The sequence below is a fragment of the Chenopodium album genome, chromosome 13, assembly GCF_948465745.1.
Source record: "Chenopodium album chromosome 13, dcCheAlbu1.1, whole genome shotgun sequence".
Classification (NCBI taxonomy): Eukaryota; Viridiplantae; Streptophyta; class Magnoliopsida; order Caryophyllales; family Amaranthaceae; genus Chenopodium; species Chenopodium album.
Genome location: NC_137846.1, coordinates 26,778,065 through 26,799,084, shown reverse-complemented (window position 1 = coordinate 26,799,084; position 21,020 = coordinate 26,778,065). Strand labels below are relative to the sequence as shown.

The window sequence follows — 21,020 nt, the reverse complement described above, 5'->3', positions numbered from 1 at the left end:
AGGAATTGTGTGTTGTTCTCTTCCATCATGAAATGATGGGGTATTTATTTATAGGGAAGTAGGAGATCATGCTCCTAGGGTTTCATAACCTAGGAAGATCGGCTGCCCTATACGTGGTTGACACGTGTATTAGAGTTTACGTACTTTATGCAAGGTATGTTTCCTTAATGGGCTTTGAGCCCTTCATTTTCTGATATCTCTCTTTAGGCCACGTGTCATGCTCTTATTGGCCTTTATTTAGCTTAGCAGGATGCCACGTGTTGACTCATTATTAGGCCACTTGTTAGCCTCTCATTTGTCTATAAAAAGGGGGGGTAAAAATACCCTGAAACACCGCCGAGGAAATCCTCAAGTCTATTGAAATTTTCCCAAAATGATTCATTGTAAAATTGTGGAATAGAGATATAAGCCATTTTTTTCAACAAAAACAACACAAAGAAAAACAAACAACTAAAATGAAAATTATTCACAAAAGACTAGTCTTAATAAGATAACATAACGGTAATGAAAGCCGTTCCCTGGCAAAGGCGCTAACTTGATAAAGGAATCAACGTGTCGTCAAAATACAATTTATACAACCTAAACAAACCTAATACGAATATAAGGTAAGCATAGGGGTCAAACTAGACCTGATCAAGTATGGCCCGGCCCTGATTTTACCCGAGTTTGGGCAGAATTTTTGAGCCCGAAATGCGGGTTTAGGCAGCAAGTCTGGCCCGACCCAAAAGATGATGTGTCCAATTTTCAGATATACAGCATGTTTAATTTCTGTTTTTTTTAAATGAAAAACTAAAAAGCCAAAGTAAGAAAGTATGCAAAATAAACCCTAATTCTTTCATTTCTTTCCTTCCACTAGCAGCCGTCACTCCCTCTTCTTACACTCCTTCTCAAGTTTCCTTTCCTCCTAAATTCCTCGTCTATATTCTTGAAGAAAAAATTATTAATTGAATAATTGTAACTGTGGATCTCCATCAGGTAATTACATTGCTTTTTTATTATTTCTTTTTTCAAATTTTGAATTCAACTGCTGTTTTTTTCGAATTAGATGATAATCAGATAATTGCAAATGGATATTTATCATAAATAATTAGATATCCGATGTTTGGTTTTTTTTTAATATTCGAATTCTTCTTGGTTTAGCCGTTTATTATTTTATTTATCTATTTGGGTTTTTTTTTTTTTTTTTGCTACTATTATTTTTTTAAAATTTTTGGTTAGATATATCTAGTATTTTGTTTATGTTGATGTTAAATTCCGAATTTTTGTGCAAATTTTTTCATGTTTGATGTTTTTTTCATGCTACTGTATTTTTTTTTTTACTGTTATTTCATTTTGGTATTATTTTTTGTCATTTTTAACTGTATCTTTTTTGTAATTTTCGACTAATTAGATATAAGATATAAAGTTTCTATCTTTTTTTTTTGTGTGGGCTATACAGATTTAATTTTAAAATCATGGTAAAGTCCACAAAAAGTTAAAAAAAACGTGCAATTGATGATGATTATATTGGAGAAGAGGATAAAATCAAAGAAGAGCCAAATGCTAGTGTACGTGATGGTTGATCAGTAGTGTGGAATGATATGGAGAAGCTTGAAACTTTTGACAAGAATGAAACAAAAGCAAAATGTAAGCATTGTAAGGAAATTTTTACTGCCAAATCTAGCAATGGAACTTCCCATTTAAAAAGACATCTTGGTAAATGTGCTGTAAAAAATAATTCTTCCATCAAGAATTTTTTGCTTGGTTCTGATTGTAGTTCTAGAGGTTAATCATTATCTTTAAAACATCCTAAAATTGATCTTGATGAACTTAGAAAAGCCATTTGCACGTTTGTTGTTGTTGGAGCTCATTCTTTTTCAACTATTGAAGAACCTGGTTTTAAATTCATGCTTTTTGTTGCTTGTCCTACCTATAAGGTATTGAGTAGACACACATTAAGAAGAGCTGCATTGAAGTATTATGAAGAGGAAAGAAAAGTTGTTGAATCTGATTAGCATAATGCTTGTGGTAGGATTTGTTTTACTTCGGATAATTTGAGAAATGATACTACACAAGATGAGTATATTTGCATAACTGCTCATTGGATTGATGTTAAATGGTAGTTGCAAAAAAGAATTTTTAGATTTGGTGCATTAACACCTCCTTTTGATGGGATTAGTATTGCTGAGAATGTTTCTCTTTGTTTAGATAAATGGAAAATTGATAGAAAAGTAGAAACATTTACATTGGACAATGCATCCTATAATAACACTATGGGTAGTCAAATTAAAAGACAACTTGTAAGGAATGGGAAGGAGCTTTTATTTTGTGGTGAATATTTTCAAATTCGTTGTTGTTGTCATATCATAAACTTGATGTGCAAGATGGTCTTAAGCTCATTGATAGTGTTGTAGATAAAATTAGAGCAGTTGGTAAGCATTTTAGATACTCCATTCCAAAGAAGAAAAAGTTTTATGAAATTGCTCAACAGTACAAACTTATGATTTGGATCCTAAGAAAAGAATTCGAGGTGATTGTTGTGTTAGGTGGAATTCAACCTACTTGATGCTTTATCGTGCTCTTGAATTTATGGCGGCAATTGATCATGTAGTTGAAAAGGATAGTGAGATCAAATTGATCTTCTTGATGATGATGAATGGAAAAAAGTGTCAGTGATTCATGAGTTTTTGAAGCTTTTTTATGATGTCACAGATGAATTTTCTTCTTATAAATCTCCAACTGCAAACATTTTTTATGTGGGTTTGGGATATTCCATGCATGTTACTTGAAGCTGCAAATGGGCCACATTCATTTTTAATTGACATGGTGAAAACAATACAGAAGAAATTTGACAAGTATTGGTCCGATCATCATACTTTGTTGTCTTGTGCATGTGTTTTGGATCCTCGTTATAAGTTGAAATTTGTTGAATATTCTTTCATTACTCTTTATGGAGAGTTGCATGCTAAGGAGAAAGTGAAAGAGATGAAAGCTATGTTATGCAATTTACTTAGGGAGTATAGAGATGTTGATGGTGGGGGTGTTGGTGAAAGTGGTGAGGTTAGTCATGATCATAAAACGAGCAATGCTTCTTTTTCTAGTGGTAATGATAGGATGGTTAATTTTGGTTCTTGTATGAGTAGTCAACAACAAAATGTGAATGATAAGTCTCAACTTGATCACTATTTGGAAGAAAAGAATGTTGATTTTAATTCCAAGATTGATGTGTTGGTTTGGTGGAAAAATAACGGGGCACATCGACATCCACAACTTAAGGCATTGGCTCGTGATATATTAGCCATTCCTATTTCTTCTGTTCCTTCCGAGTCAGCTTTTAGTATGAGTAAGAAGCTAATTAATCCATGGAGGGCTTCACTTACTTCCATGACAATTGAATCCCTTGCTTGCTATGAGGATTCGCTTCGTGCAAAAGGCTTCTCTTTAAGTGACATTTTGTTTCATTTTAAAGTCATTGTATTTTTTATTATTATTCATTCAACTACCGTTTGTATATGCTTCTCATTTTGTCAAGGTGGATCAAATATTTTCTCAACTCGTACTCAAGATCCTAATTATGAAGACAAAGAAGAAGAAGATGAAGATGAGCAAAACAAAGTTCAACACGAGACTATTAAAGTTGATTAGTTTTATAATTTAACTCTAGTATAATTTTCAATATTGTGTGTTTTGGACATTGGTTTTTTCATTTAAACTTTGTTAGAACTTGGATTGTATCTTTTTTAATCTTTGTAGGCTTTGTAACTTTGTTGTACTTCCATATTTTAAAATATTATTATTTATTTGTACTAGTTTAGTTAAAAAATTAAAATTCATAGTTTTATGCACTAACAAACTTTAAAATAAAAAAATTAAATAAAATTGATAACTTTAGACAAGCAGGCCCAAAATGGCCCGACAAGCTGGAATGGGACGGGTTTGGGCAACAACATTCTAGCCCGAATCTTGGCCCGACCCAACAATTTGGGCAGAAAAAAATTCAGCAACCCGACCCGGCCTAACGTTTGATCAGGTCTAGGTCGAACCACAGAGAACGATTAAACACCACCAAATGTTATCAACAACTAAGCCAGTCCGGGATAGGGAAAAGTTATCTAAAGGCTTATGACACTAAAACAAGAAATAAAGCATTAAGTGAAATAGTTTAGGTATAGCATTCACTCAAGCATAAATAAGGCATGAAATTAAATTAATCATGAAGTAAACATGCTTGAATATCGATGAAAGATCCAATCTAGCCACCTATCGGGGTCAATTGGCTTTTCCTAACATAGCCTCTATGTTGTCACATTAGAACCATATATTGGGAGGTGCAATCAAATAACAATCGATACAAATGAATCTAGCTAGTTCAACTATCGCATCACATAGCATCAATTCACCCTAAATCAACTAACAATGTGCACTTTGCAAGAAGATTGAAGAACATCAACCAAATAAAGGCTGTAATCACAACCAAATCAATTCCAAACCCTAAAACATGCTCAAGATCCAACTATACCACAACTATCCCCTTAATGGGGGAATTACTCACTAATCATGCTAATAACAAGATTAATCAACAAATTAACAAGCACAAAGTATTGGGTGCGGCTTTTTGTCAGTCGAGACTCAAGAAAGTATCAGATCATCGTCATCTTCTTGCGATGAAGAACAAGTTTTCACCCGATGACAAGTAAGTGGTGGTTACAGCGAAGGACATGAGCGAGATCATCCATGGCGGAAGAGAGAGAAAGCTTGAGATTTTCATATTTTTTGAAAAATGCCGAAAAAATCGAATTGAGGCTTTCTTATGTGATGTATAATTGTTGAAATTGATTGTCCCATATGATTGTATGTTAAATTGTGAGCATTTTGATAACATTTACATGTATTTTGGTTGAGAAATGAGCAAGTTATGTTATATCCATGTCCTTTAGTACGAGCACTTCAATGGAGGTTCCACCATTGTTATTGTAGGCGTCGTTTGAAGCGCTCCTACGTTAAGCACGTGAATATGCTTAGCACTCATAAGAAGTGGGAATTGACGTATACAAACAAAATATGCAATTCGCTCCAAACTATTGACCTCTACTCGATTCTTATTGTGAGTCATGGAGTCACATTCGCCCGTATTGGCCTCTACTCGATTCTTATTGTGAAAAGTGATTCCTGTGATCTCAAAGGCATACAAACAAAATATTCAATTCGCTCCAAACTATTTGATGAGCGTCATTTATGGCGCTCAAAAGAATAAGATTTAGGTTTATTTTCTATATTTTCTTTCATTATTTTTATATAATTTTCTTAGTTTTCTTTTATTTTCCGTTCTAATAACTCTTTTCGGTTTTCAATTAATTTTTACGAGTTTTTCATATTTTTAGTTCTTAATTCGTAGTTTTAGTTAGTTTTATTTTATTTTGTTTTCTTCTCTTAATTGGTGTTTTGTGTAGGTGTTTGTTCGGGGTCAAGATGTGTATTTCAAGTCCATTTACAAGTTCAAGTTGCCGCGCTCTCGTGATTGCGCTCTCATTGATTTTGGTGATGAACATGCAAATTTTGAGCATTTGGGGCTGCCTTGCTCGTGGGCATCACATGAGCCCGACAGTCGAGAGCGCAGACGAGCCACACCAACTCTCCTCACGCACTTACCCTACCCTCGCAGCAACCGCACTAACAAATCACCAAATCGGCCCACACACCTCTAGCAGCATCAACCACCGCAGCTCCTCACACTTCCCCTACTGCCCCTAATCAGCCTTCTTGCCACCAATTCACACCACCACTTTCGCAACTCCTTGCAGCCGCAACCAACGCCACAATCTGCTGCCTTCCCTGCTCCGCCAGCTCGCTGCCATCCACACCAAGCAGCAGCCCCGCACCTTCCCCTATTTTCCACCGCAAACCACCACCTTTCTCACCTCCAAAATCAACCCCCTCAAGGCAGCAGCCATGCCTCACACCATCAGCCACCAACAGCCACCCTTTGCACCACCTCACGCACCTCTAAACCAGCCACCATCTCCACGCAAACCGAGCTACTGCAGCCCCGCAAACACTTCTGCCAACCGCAACCAGCAACGCCACTGATACCCTTTGCTGCGTGCGCACAAGGTGGGTTTCGAATTTGAGCCGTTGATTTTGATGGAATTTGATGATCGAACGGATGTGATGATTTGCGGTTATGATGTGCGAAGCATGGGATTAATTTCCTTATATTGGAGCAGCGAAATTTCGAAGGCTGAAGCTGACTTCTTATTTCTATTTTTTTTCGTTTCTTTTATTTTTCTTTGAGTTTCCTTTTATTTCCTTTTTTCATTTTACTTTCTTTATCTTTTCTTATTTATTTTATTTTTCATTTCCCTTTTCTTTTAATTTCTTTTCTCTTTTATTTCCTTTTATCCTTGTAATTATAAATACCCTTTTTTGGATTAGAGAGAGTACAATTAGAATTAGAATCCAATTTTAGATCTCATAGTTCTTAGCTTAGGTTGAGAGCTTCTCTCTCTAGATCTAGGGTTAGTTTAGGAGTAGTTTTAGAGAGAAAAAGTGAGGAATTTCATTGGGGATTTGAGAGAATGAAGATTCAAGGTGACAAGTGTATTGAAGATCTCCATAATCAATCAATGAGGATTTCTAACTCTATCTCATTTTATTGCTTTGTTCAATTTCATGTTTGTTTGGTTTGATTTTGATGTTTGATTCTTGATTAGTGTAATTGTTCTTGATATTTTGTTGATTCTTGATTTCTTTAGTTGTTTGTTGATAGATGATGATTCTTGAGTAGTTGTTTGGCTAGGAATTGGGTAAAACTTGTATGATTGTGATTAATTTGGGAATTGTGTTAATTGATTGTTGAGATTAAAGTGATTGATGAAGGTTTACATATGTGTAATTCGATTAGGCCTTGAGAATTATGCTAGATTGCATTGTAATTGCTAATGACACGACCAATTGATTTAGGAATTGCAATTATAGATTGGTTTGGATTGTGATTCTTTTAGTTTGTTATTCGTAGTGAACCGTAGCTTAACAATTAGGAGATAGCTCTTTAATTCCAATTAATAGCTCTTATCATTAGTCTTCACAACCTTTGATTGGCATGATCTTCCCGAGTTGTTGCAATTGTCATGATTACTTGTTGATCCCGTTCCTAGTGTTTTATTTGTTTGGTTGTTTGTTTTTTAGTTTTTAGTGTTCCTTCTTCACCTTCGACTTCCACCTAGCTTAGGCGCATAATTGAGAGTGCTTGAACATTACCGTTCCTTTGGGTTCGACCCTTGACTTACCTCTATACTCGTATTTAGGTTTTTTAAGTGTTTATAAATTTGTTTGGCTCTAGGGAAGATTAGATAACGACCTACTTTTCCCTACGTCAAAATTGTGCAGTTGCTAGGGAACGGTGTCTATGTTTGAGTGCTTTTGATTGCTTGAGTCTAGTTCTTTGTGTATACTTTTCTTTTATTTGATTTTTTGTTTGTTTTGTGTAGAAAATGGCATGTTTTTCTTTTCCTCAATATGATGGTGAGTCTTTTAATGTCTACTTCCATAGGCTTATAGGGATTTTGAACTATAATTGTTGTAGTCTTTGGGAGGCTTGTGAGATTTGTTATTTTGGTTTGAATGAGCAAACTAGGGATGAAGTTGAAAGCATGCATAATGTTGAATTTAGAGCGTTGTCAATTGATGATGCTTGGGATTTTTACGTTTGGTTTGCTAGGGATGTCTATAATAGGGGTAATCATGATTCTAATGTTGATGTGCAATGTGTTGATTCTTCCAATATTAGCATGAATTCCCATGATTTGTCACATGATCCCATTAGTGAACCTAGAACAAATGATTTCAACTCTATTTCCCTTTTTGTTCATGATGATGAGGTACATACTCAAGTTGATGGTAATGGTGTGTTTCAATTTTCTTCATTATTTACCATGCCTTCTTGTGATGTGTTTCATTCCCTTAATAATGAATCTCATATGTTTGATTGTGCCTCCACTCCCCAATGTGATGTATATGCTCATGATCTTAATGTTCATTCTTCCAATCTTGGTTGTACTTCTTCTTCTCTTATTGAGCCTCAACCTTCTACACCTTTTGAATCTCTTGTTAATATATTTGAGTCTCAAATTAGGCGCATTGAGCTTGATAATGATCTTGGGCCTAGTAAGGAGATGATTCTTAATTCTATGAGAGGTCAATTAGAGATAATGAAAAAGAATGAGGAGCTTCTTGAGGAGGAAAAGAGAAGAAGAGATGAGTTAGAAAGCTAATTGTCATCCTTGATGATTGTATGTGAAAAACCCCAATCTAATGTGTGTGTTGAGGATGATGATGATGATTTTCAACAACCAAGAAAGTGTGAGGATCCCATTGGTGAGCATTTGAGTGATGGTGAAGGAGTTGAGAATGAAGAGAGTGTTGATTGTGATAACCTCAACCCTATTTCCCATCTTGATGAGTCTCAAGTGCATGATTGTGAATCTTCTATCCATGAGTATTTGGATTCATTTGAGGTTATGACCAATGTGTTCTTTGAGTGTCAAATGAAAACTCATAGCCTTTTGAGTGAGTTCATTAAGAATGCTTCATGGGAGTGAGATGAGTTTGAAATGAATTTACATCCATTCATGCATGGTTGTAAGACTTTAGGCTTTGAGGATATTGAGGGAGTTGTTGTTCATAGTTGTGATGGAGGGGATTATGTAGTTCCTCTTGGAAGTTGGATGTTTGAGGGAGATAGAGATCATGAGTGTTCTTCTTTTGAGGATTCTATGATTGATTTTCATGCTCTTATTGGTGATGTGAGGCATGGTGGTGAGGAAGAGTTCTTTTGTGAGACCGTTGCCCCTATCCCCTCTTCTCATATCCCTTTTTCAAATAAACTTAACCATATCCCTTACACTCCTATATCCCTCCCTTCTTTTGTCAAAGAGCTTATTGGGGACCCTCTTGTCTATGATGATTTTCATGTCCCTCATTCGTCTTCTATTGAGGAAAAGGGTGATTATGCCACCCAAAAACATTTTGAGGAGAGTTTGCCTTATTTTTCTTCTTCCTCTTCTTCTTTTTCTTATTTAGTTGAATTTGATTTTGATTTTTCTTATTTTTCTTGGCATCTCTCTCCTCATGGACGTGCACTAAGCTTGTTGCACATCCTCTTCCCGTCATTTGCCTACCTTCTATCTTACGAAATGTGTAGTAGTGCATTTGACAAGCTCTTGTGTTCGTTGCAATATTATTTTCTAGAGCGGTCAAGCTTGGACCTTAAGCAAGCCTAGTAACCCGTGTTTTATTGCTTTCATTTTCTTTTCTTTTTAGAATAGATTTTCTCTCATGGAAATGTTTGTGTGCCTTATGCTAGGTACATAACTTGATATACATTGGTGCATTGGTTTGAATCAAGAATCAAGGAAGATTGACTCCTATTTTGCTAGCATATGGAAAGCAAGATTCAATTCTAGATGAACTTGGCTTTGAAAGGTTGAATTGGGTCATTTGCGGATATTTACACCCACCAAAATCCGGTAATATCTTTCCTTGCTCTTTCTCTAATAGTTGGTGACTTGTTGGACATGTGTTGGTTTGTTGGTTTATTTCTTTGTTTTCCCCTCCCGTGGAATATTTGATTATGTTTGAGCATGTTGTCTCATTCAAGCTTGGGGGAGGGTATTCTATCATGTTTGGTGGGATGTTGATTCATATATGCCATGCACATTTGTATATGCATTTCCATGTTCTTTATTTTGAAAAACTCCAAAAAGATTTTTGTTTCTTTCAAGACAAATTTGCATTGTGTTTTGTTTTGTTCTTGCCTTGGACATAATACTTTTGGACTTGTATAGTTGAATGTTTTTCTTCTTAAATGGTAACTGTGTGCTCGGTTTGAGAGTGTCTTTGGTTGATTCTAGGATAGAGTATGCTAAGGTAGTATCTTTAGAACTTTTGGGACCTTGAAGCCGGATTCTATTTGTTTTAGAAAAATTTGCAATTGCTCCCTTTTGGTGAATTTGAAATTAATAGTGAGTTATTGCTACAACCATGTGAGGTTTAATTCTTTTCAAGCCTTCTACATATTTTGCATGAGCGGCACATGGATCCTTGACTATTGTATGCTTTATCTAGAATTTGACTTTCATCTCCCGAGATCACGACCGAGCCATTTAGGAAGGACAAAGGCATCTTTTCGGGATGGTAATTTTTACTTTTCTAGGATAGTTTTCTTTTCTTTGTTTTGGGTTTTCATTTGCCTACTTGCTAACCATTTGAGCCTTATACCCTTCTTTTCAAGCCACATCTTTATCTTTTGAGCCTTTTGTTTCATTCGTGTTCCCATCATTGGTTTTTGTGAAGCATTTGGTCTCTATTGTTGGAGTTTTGGTGGATGAGAATGATTGTTTGGTTCTTATAACGGAAACAAGTTTGTGTTGTCAATATTTTGTGAATAAAAAAGCAAATGCAAAGTTGAAAAAGCCGTCCATAGTTAAAAGAGGCGAGGACTATGAAATAAAGTGAAAAAATGAATAGATGAGAAAAAGCAAAGCAAATTCAAAAGCTCTGGCAAAAAGTGAAAAATGAAAAATTCAAAAAATGTTTTGATGTAAGTGTCTTTCTCCCTATTTTAAGCATTGAGGACAATGCTTTGTTCAAGCTTGGGGGAAAGCGTTCTTACACTTTTTGTGTATATGTTTGTGATTTTGGCTTTGAATAAGCTTGGGGTGTTGGTGTTTTTGTTTGGTGATTACTTGGTTTTGGTGTTGAGATTTGGCCAATCTTTGCTTCACAATTTAGGTATACCACCAAATTTCAAATTTAAGCCTACCTTCACCCTTTTCGCCCTTACATTACAACCCTTTTCAAGACCTTTTGACCTTTGTGGTTGAGTCACAAGTCGGTGAAGGGAGATGTAGGTCAAGCTTATAGAGCGATATGCAATAGTCGAGATGTCGAGTAGCCTCAAACTTCTTTCTTTTTCGGTTCCTTTGTAGAACCATTGAGATGCTCATTAAAGGTAGATTTGAAGCTAATTGGGAGAATGTGTTAAAAATGACTTGAGATGAAGGTGATTTATGTTTCATTAGTTCTCTATGCTTAGCATATCCTATGTTTCAATCAACCTTAGATATCTTGAAACGTGCATTCCCTTACTTGTTTAGGAAGAATTGCATCCATTTGTGCTTGTTCATTTGCCAAAGTCCACTCATGAACATTTATTTTCTTTCCTTTTCTTTTTGCTTCTTTTTCGTGCTTTGCCTTGTTTGTTTGGTTTGTGAGAGTTATGGGCTAATCTCTTAGGGTACCCTAACGAAAGCATTACTCGTCCTCTAGGGCAATCTAGGGGTTTAAATGGCTTGTCTTTAGTTGCTAAAATTGACCGTGACTCCTACGAAAGTGAGCTAGTGTTATATTTCCATCCTCTCTAGTTCTTCTTGTTTCTTTCTTTGCTTGAATGATGTCATCATCTTTCCTTGGGTTGGATTTTGTTTTGCTCAAGGACGAGCAAAAGTTTAGCTTGGAGGAATGATGAGCGTCATTTATGGCGCTCAAAAGAATAAGATTTAGGTTTATTTTCTATATTTTCTTTCATTATTTTTATATAATTTTCTTAGTTTTCTTTTATTTTCCGTTCTAATAACTCTTTTCGGTTTTCAATTAATTTTTACGAGTTTTTCATATTTCTAGTTCTTAATTCGTAGTTTTAGTTAGTTTTATTTTATTTTGTTTTCTTCTCTTAATTGGTGTTTTGTGTAGGTGTTTGTTCGGGGTCAAGATGTGTATTTCAAGTCCATTTACAAGTTCAAGTTGACGTGCTCTCGTGATTGCGCTCTCATTGATTTTGGTGATGAACATGCAAATTTTGAGCATTTGGGGCTGCCTTGCTCGTGGGCATCACATGAGCCCGACAGTCGAGAGCGCAGACGAGCCACACCAACTCTCCTCACGCACTTACCCTACCCTCGCAGCAACCGCACTAACAAATCACCAAATCGGCCCACACACCTCTAGCAGCATCAACCACCGCAGCTCCTCACACTTCCCCTACTGCCCCTAATCAGCCTTCTTGCAACCAATTCACACCACCACTTTCGCAACTCCTTGCATCCGCAACCAACGCCACAATCTTCTGCCTTCCCTGCTCCGCCAGCTCGCTGCCATCCACACCAAGCAGCAGCCCCGCACCTTCCCCTATTTTCCACCGCAAACCACCACCTTTCTCACCTCCAAAATCAACCCCCTCAAGGCAGCAGCCATGCCTCACACCATCAGCCACCAACAGCCACCCTTTGCACCACCTCACGCACCTCTAAACCAGCCACCATCTCCACGCAAACCGAGCTACTGCAGCCCCGCAAACACTTCTGCCAACCGCAACCAGCAACGCCACTGATACCCTTTGCTGCGTGCGCACAAGGTGGGTTTCGAATTTGAGCCGTTGATTTTGATGGAATTTGATGATCGAACGGATGTGATGATTTGCGGTGATGATGTGCGAAGCATGGGATTAATTTCCTTATATTGGAGCAGCGAAATTTCGAAGGCTGAAGCTGACTTCTTATTTCTATTTTTTTTCGTTTCTTTTATTTTTCTTTGAGTTTCCTTTTATTTCCTTTTTTCATTTTACTTTCTTTATCTTTTCTTATTTATTTTATTTTTCATTTCCCTTTTCTTTTAATTTCTTTTCTCTTTTATTTCCTTTTATCCTTGTAATTATAAATACCCTTTTTTGGGTTAGAGAGAGTACAATTAGAATTAGAATCCAATTTTAGATCTCATAGTTCTTAGCTTAGGTTGAGATCTTCTCTCTCTAGATCTAGGGTTAGTTTAGGAGTAGTTTTAGAGAGAAAAAGTGAGGAATTTCATTGGGGATTTGAGAGAATGAAGATTCAAGGTGACAAGTGTATTGAAGATCTCCATAATCAATCAATGAGGATTTCTAACTCTATCTCATTTTATTGCTTTGTTCAATTTCATGTTTGTTTGGTTTGATTTTGATGTTTGATTCTTGATTAGTGTAATTGTTCTTGATATTTTGTTGATTCTTGATTTCTTTAGTTGTTTGTTGATAGATGATGATTCTTGAGTAGTTGTTTGGCTAGGAATTGGGTAAAACTTGTATGATTGTGATTAATTTGGGAATTGTGTTAATTGATTGTTAAGATTAAAGTGATTAATGAAGGTTTACATATGTGTAATTCGATTAGGCCTTGAGAATTATGCTAGATTGCATTGTAATTGCTAATGACACGACCAATTGATTTAGGAATTGCAATTATAGATTGGTTTGGATTGTGATTCTTTTAGTTTGTTATTCGTAGTGAACCGTAGCTTAACAATTAGGAGATAGCTCTTTAATTCCAATTAATAGCTCTTATCATTAGTCTTCACAACCTTTGATTGGCATGATCTTCCCGAGTTGTTGCAATTGTCATGATTACTTGTTGATCCCGTTCCTAGTGTTTTATTTGTTTGGTTGTTTGTTTTTTAGTTTTTAGTGTTCCTTCTTCACCTTCGACTTCGACCTAGCTTAGGCGCATAATTGAGAGTGCTTGAACATTACCGTTCCTTTGGGTTCGACCCTTGACTTACCTCTATACTCGTATTTAGGTTTTTTAAGTGTTTATAAATTTGTTTGGCTCTAGGGAAGATTAGATAACGACCTACTTTTCCCTACGTCAAAATTGTGCAGTTGCTAGGGAACGGTGTCTATGTTTGAGTGCTTTTGATTGCTTGAGTCTAGTTCTTTGTGTATACTTTTCTTTTATTTGATTTTTTGTTTGTTTTGTGTAGAAAATGGCATGTTTTTCTTTTCCTCAATATGATGGTGAGTCTTTTAATGTCTACTTCCATAGGCTTATAGGGATTTTGAACTATAATTGTTGTAGTCTTTGGGAGGCTTGTGAGATTTGTTATTTTGGTTTGAATGAGCAAACTAGGGATGAAGTTGAAAGCATGCATAATGTTGAATTTAGAGCATTGTCAATTGATGATGCTTGGGATTTTTACGTTTGGTTTGCTAGGGATGTCTATAATAGGGGTAATCATGATTCTAATGTTGATGTGCAATGTGTTGATTCTTCCAATATTAGCATGAATTCCCATGATTTGTCACATGATCCCATTAGTGAACCTAGAACAAATGATTTCAACTCTATTTCCCTTTTTGTTCATGATGATGAGGTACATACTCAAGTTGATGGTAATGGTGTGTTTCAATTTTCTTCATTATTTACCATGCCTTCTTATGATGTGTTTCATTCCCTTAATAATGAATCTCATATGTTTGATTGTGCCTCCACTCCCCAATGTGATGTATATGCTCATGATCTTAATGTTCATTCTTCCAATCTTGGTTGTACTTCTTCTTCTCTTATTGAGCCTCAACCTTCTACACCTTTTGAATCTCTTGTTGATATATTTGAGTCTCAAATTAGGCGCATTGAGCTTGATAATGATCTTGGGCCTAGTAAGGAGATGATTCTTAATTCTATGAGAGGTCAATTAGAGATAATGAAAAAGAATGAGGAGCTTCATGAGGAGGAAAAGAGAAGAAGAGATGAGTTAGAAAGCTAATTGTCATCCTTGATGATTGTATGTGAAAAACCCCAATCTAATGTGTGTGTTGAGGATGATGATGATGATTTTCAACAACCAAGAAAGTGTGAGGATCCCATTGGTGAGCATTTGAGTGATGGTGAAGGAGTTGAGAATGAAGAGAGTGTTGATTGTGATAACCTCAACCCTATTTCCCATCTTGATGAGTCTCAAGTGCATGATTGTGAATCTTCTATCCATGAGTATTTGGATTCATTTGAGGTTATGACCAATGTGTTCTTTGAGTGTCAAATGAAAACTCATAGCCTTTTGAGTGAGTTCATTAAGAATGCTTCATGGGAGTGAGATGAGTTTGAAATGAATTTACATCCATTCATGCATGGTTGTAAGACTTTAGGCTTTGAGGATATTGAGGGAGTTGTTGTTCATAGTTGTGATGGAGGGGATTATGTAGTTCCTCTTGGAAGTTGGATGTTTGAGGGAGATAGAGATCATGAGTGTTCTTCTTTTGAGGATTCTATGATTGATTTTCATGCTCTTATTGGTGATGTGAGGCATGGTGGTGAGGAAGAGTTCTTTTGTGAGACCGTTGCCCCTATCCCCTCTTCTCATATCCCTTTTTCAAATAAACTTAACCATATCCCTTACACTCCTATATCCCTCCCTTCTTTTGTCAAAGAGCTTATTGGGGACCCTCTTGTCTATGATGATTTTCATGTCCCTCATTCGTCTTCTATTGAGGAAAAGGGTGATTATGCCACCCAAAAACATTTTGAGGAGAGTTTGCCTTATTTTTCTTCTTCCTCTTCTTCTTTTTCTTATTTAGTTGAATTTGATTTTGATTTTTCTTATTTTTCTTGGCATCTCTCTCCTCATGGACGTGCACTAAGCTTGTTGCACATCCTCTTCCCGTCATTTGCCTACCTTCTATCTTACGAAATGTGTAGTAGTGCATTTGACAAGCTCTTGTGTTCGTTGCAATATTATTTTCTAGAGCGGTCAAGCTTGGACCTTAAGCAAGCCTAGTAACCCGTGTTTTATTGCTTTCATTTTCTTTTCTTTTTAGAATAGATTTTCTCTCATGGAAATGTTTGTGTGCCTTATGCTAGGTACATAACTTGATATACATTGGTGCATTGGTTTGAATCAAGAATCAAGGAAGATTGACTCCTATTTTGCTAGCATATGGAAAGCAAGATTCAATTCTAGATGAACTTGGCTTTGAAAGGTTGAATTGGGTCATTTGCGGATATTTACACCCACCAAAATCCGGTAATATCTTTCCTTGCTCTTTCTCTAATAGTTGGTGACTTGTTGGACATGTGTTGGTTTGTTGGTTTATTTCTTTGTTTTCCCCTCCCGTGGAATATTTGATTATGTTTGAGCATGTTGTCTCATTCAAGCTTGGGGGAGGGTATTCTATCATGTTTGGTGGGATGTTGATTCATATATGCCATGCACATTTGTATATGCATTTCCATGTTCTTTATTTTGAAAAACTCCAAAAAGATTTTTGTTTCTTTCAAGACAAATTTGCATTGTGTTTTGTTTTGTTCTTGCCTTGGACATAATACTTTTGGACTTGTATAGTTGAATGTTTTTCTTCTTAAATGGTAACTGTGTGCTCGGTTTGAGAGTGTCTTTGGTTGATTCTAGGATAGAGTATGCTAAGGTAGTATCTTTAGAACTTTTGGGACCTTGAAGCCGGATTCTATTTGTTTTAGAAAAATTTGCAATTGCTCCCTTTTGGTGAATTTGAAATTAATAGTGAGTTATTGCTACAACCATGTGAGGTTTAATTCTTTTCAAGCCTTCTACATATTTTGCATGAGCGGCACATGGATCCTTGACTATTGTATGCTTTATCTAGAATTTGACTTTCATCTCCCGAGATCACGACCGAGCCATTTAGGAAGGACAAAGGCATCTTTTCGGGATGGTAATTTTTACTTTTCTAGGATAGTTTTCTTTTCTTTGTTTTGGGTTTTCATTTGCCTACTTGCTAACCATTTGAGCCTTATACCCTTCTTTTCAAGCCACATCTTTATCTTTTGAGCCTTTTGTTTCATTCGTGTTCCCATCATTGGTTTTTGTGAAGCATTTGGTCTCTATTGTTGGAGTTTTGGTGGATGAGAATGATTGTTTGGTTCTTATAACGGAAACAAGTTTGTGTTGTCAATATTTTGTGAATAAAAAAGCAAATGCAAAGTTGAAAAAGCCGTCCATAGTTAAAAGAGGCGAGGACTATGAAATAAAGTGAAAAAATGAATAGATGAGAAAAAGCAACGCAAATTCAAAAGCTCTGGCAAAAAGTGAAAAATGAAAAATTCAAAAAATGTTTTGATGTAAGTGTCTTTCTCCCTATTTTAAGCATTGAGGACAATGCTTTGTTCAAGCTTGGGGGAAAGCGTTCTTACACTTTTTGTGTATATGTTTGTGATTTTGGCTTTGAATAAGCTTGGGGTGTTGGTGTTTTTGTTTGGTGATTACTTGGTTTTGGTGTTGAGATTTGGCCAATCTTTGCTTCACAATTTAGGTATACCACCAAATTTCAAATTTAAGCCTACCTTCACCCTTTTCGCCCTTACATTACAACCCTTTTCAAGACCTTTTGACCTTTGTGGTTGAGTCACAAGTCGGTGAAGGGAGATGTAGGTCAAGCTTATAGAGCGATATGCAATAGTCGAGATGTCGAGTAGCCTCAAACTTCTTTCTTTTTCGGTTCCTTTGTAGAACCATTGAGATGCTCATTAAAGGTAGATTTGAAGCTAATTGGGAGAATGTGTTAAAAATGACTTGAGATGAAGGTGATTTATGTTTCATTAGTTCTCTATGCTTAGCATATCCTATGTTTCAATCAACCTTAGATATCTTGAAACGTGCATTCCCTTACTTGTTTAGGAAGAATTGCATCCATTTGTGCTTGTTCATTTGCCAAAGTCCACTCATGAACATTTATTTTCTTTCCTTTTCTTTTTGCTTCTTTTTCGTGCTTTGCCTTGTTTGTTTGGTTTGTGAGAGTTATGGGCTAATCTCTTAGGGTACCCTAACGAAAGCATTACTCGTCCTCTAGGGAAATCTAGGGGTTTAAATGGCTTGTCTTTAGTTGCTAAAATTGACCGTGACTCCTACGAAAGTGAGCTAGTGTTATATTTCCATCCTCTCTAGTTCTTCTTGTTTCTTTCTTTGCTTGAATGATGTCATCATCTTTCCTTGGGTTGGATTTTGTTTTGCTCAAGGACGAGCAAAAGTTTAGCTTGGAGGAATGATGAGCGTCATTTATGGCGCTCAAAAGAATAAGATTTAGGTTTATTTTCTATATTTTCTTTCATTATTTTTATATAATTTTCTTAGTTTTCTTTTATTTTCCGTTCTAATAACTCTTTTCGGTTTTCAATTAATTTTTACGAGTTTTTCATATTTTTAGTTCTTAATTCGTAGTTTTAGTTAGTTTTATTTTATTTTGTTTTCTTCTCTTAATTGGTGTTTTGTGTAGGTGTTTGTTCGGGGTCAAGATGTGTATTTCAAGTCCATTTACAAGTTCAAGTTGCCGCGCTCTCGTGATTGCGCTCTCATTGATTTTGGTGATGAACATGCAAATTTTGAGCATTTGGGGCTGCCTTGCTCGTGGGCATCACATGAGCCCGACAGTCGAGAGCGCAGACGAGCCACACCAACTCTCCTCACGCAGTTACCCTACCCTCGCAGCAACCGCACTAACAAATCACCAAATCGGCCCACACACCTCTAGCAGCATCAACCACCGCAGCTCCTCACACTTCCCCTACTGCCCCTAATCAGCCTTCTTGCCACCAATTCACACCACCACTTTCGCAACTCCTTGCAGCCGCAACCAACGCCACAATCTGCTGCCTTCCCTGCTCCACCAGCTCGCTGCCATCCACACCAAGCAGCAGCCCCGCACCTTCCCCTATTTTCCACCGCAAACCACCACCTTTCTCACCTCCAAAATCAACCCCCTCAAGGCAGCAGCCATGCCTCACACCATCAGCCACCAACAGCCACCCTTTGCACCACCTCACGCACCTCTAAACCAGCCACCATCTCCACGCAAACCGAGCTACTGCAGCCCCGCAAACACTTCTGCCAACCGCAACCAGCAACGCCACTGATACCCTTTGCTGCGTGCGCACAAGGTGGGTTTCGAATTTGAGCCGTTGATTTTGATGGAATTTGATGATCGAACGGATGTGATGATTTGCGGTGATGATGTGCGAAGCATGGGATTAATTTCCTTATATTGGAGCAGCGAAATTTCGAAGGCTGAAGCTGACTTCTTATTTCTATTTTTTTTCGTTTCTTTTATTTTTCTTTGAGTTTCCTTTTATTTCCTTTTTTCATTTTACTTTCTTTATCTTTTCTTATTTATTTTATTTTTCATTTCCCTTTTCTTTTAATTTCTTTTCTCTTTTATTTCCTTTTATCCTTGTAATTATAAATACCCTTTTTTGGGTTAGAGAGAGTACAATTAGAATTAGAATCCAATTTTAGATCTCATAGTTCTTAGCTTAGGTTGAGAGCTTCTCTCTCTAGATCTAGGGTTAGTTTAGGAGTAGTTTTAGAGAGAAAAAGTGAGGAATTTCATTGGGGATTTGAGAGAATGAAGATTCAAGGTGACAAGTGTATTGAAGATCTCCATAATCAATCAATGAGGATTTCTAACTCTATCTCATTTTATTGCTTTGTTCAATTTCATGTTTGTTTGGTTTGATTTTGATGTTTGATTCTTGATTAGTGTAATTGTTCTTGATATTTTGTTGATTCTTGATTTCTTTAGTTGTTTGTTGATAGATGATGATTCTTGAGTAGTTGTTTGGCTAGGAATTGGGTAAAACTTGTATGATTGTGATTAATTTGGGAATTGTGTTAATTGATTGTTGAGATTAAAGTGATTAATGAAGGTTTACATATGTGTAATTCGATTAGGCCTTGAGAATTATGCTAGATTGCATTGTAATTGCTAATGACACGACCAATTGATTTAGGAATTGCAATTATAGATTGGTTTGGATTGTGATTCTTTTAGTTTGTTATTCGTAGTGAACCGTAGCTTAACAATTAGGAGATAGCTCTTTAATTCCAATTAATAGCTCTTATCATTAGTCTTCACAACCTTTGATTGGCATGATCTTCCCGAGTTGTTGCAATTGTCATGATTACTTGTTGATCCCGTTCCTAGTGTTTTATTTGTTTGGTTGTTTGTTTTTTAGTTTTTAGTGTTCCTTCTTCACCTTCGACTTCGACCTAGCTTAGGCGCATAATTGAGAGTGCTTGAACATTACCGTTCCTTTGGGTTCGACCCTTGACTTACCTCTATACTCGTATTTAGGTTTTTTAAGTGTTTATAAATTTGTTTGGCTCTAGGGAAGATTAGATAACGACCTACTTTTCCCTACGTCAAAATTGTGCAGTTGCTAGGGAACGGTGTCTATGTTTGAGTGCTTTTGATTGCTTGAGTCTAGTTCTTTGTGTATACATTTCTTTTATTTGATTTTTTGTTTGTTTTGTGTAGAAAATGGCATGTTTTTCTTTTCCTCAATATGATGGTGATTCTTTTAATGTCTACTTCCATAGGCTTATAGGGCTTTTGAACTATAATTGTTGTAGTCTTTGGGAGGCTTGTGAGATTTGTTATTTTGGTTTGAATGAGCAAACTAGGGATGAAGTTGAAAGCATGCATAATGTTGAATTTAGAGCATTGTCAATTGATGATGCTTGGGATTTTTACGTTTGGTTTGCTAGGGATGTCTATAATAGGGGTAATCATGATTCTAATGTTGATGTGCAATGTGTTGATTCTTCCAATATTAGCATGAATTCCCATGATTTGTCACATGATCCCATTAGTGAACCTAGAACAAATGATTTCAACTCTATTTCCCTTTTTGTTCATGATGATGAGGTACATACTCAAGTTGATGGTAATGGTGTGTTTCAATTTTCTTCATTATTTACCATGCCTTCTTGTGATGTGTTTCATTCCCTTAATAATGAATCTCATATGTTTGATTGTGCCTCCACTCCCCAATGTGATGTATATGCTCATGATCTTAATGTTCATTCTTCCAATCTTGGTTGTACTTCTTCTTCTCTTATTGAGCCTCAACCTTCTACACCTTTTGAATCTCTTGTTGATATATTTGAGTCTCAAATTAGGCGCATTGAGCTTGATAATGATCTTGGGCCTAGTAAGGAGATGATTCTTAATTCTATGAGAGGTCAATTAGAGATAATGAAAAAGAATGAGGAGCTTCTTGAGGAGGAAAAGAGAAGAAGAGATGAGTTAGAAAGCTAATTGTCATCCTTGATGATTGTATGTGAAAAACCCCAATCTAATGTGTGTGTTGAGGATGATGATGATGATTTTCAACAACCAAGAAAGTGTGAGGATCCCATTGGTGAGCATTTGAGTGATGGTGAAGGAGTTGAGAATGAAGAGAGTGTTGATTGTGATAACCTCAACCCTATTT

At 36.4% G+C, this 21,020-nt stretch overlaps 1 long non-coding RNA gene across 2 annotated transcripts; it reads left to right on the top strand.

The window, feature by feature from the left end:
* The first annotated feature begins 818 nt into the window (after window positions 1-818).
* LOC145576551 (uncharacterized) lies at window positions 819-3,788 on the top strand. 2 transcript variants are annotated; one of them, XR_014098434.1, is made up of 3 exons: window positions 819-975; window positions 1,439-1,626; window positions 3,512-3,788. It is a non-coding gene; the product is annotated as an uncharacterized LOC145576551 (long non-coding RNA). The 2 variants fall into 2 exon arrangements; XR_014098435.1 differs by lacking the exon at window positions 1,439-1,626.
* The last annotated feature ends 17,232 nt before the right edge of the window (window positions 3,789-21,020 follow it).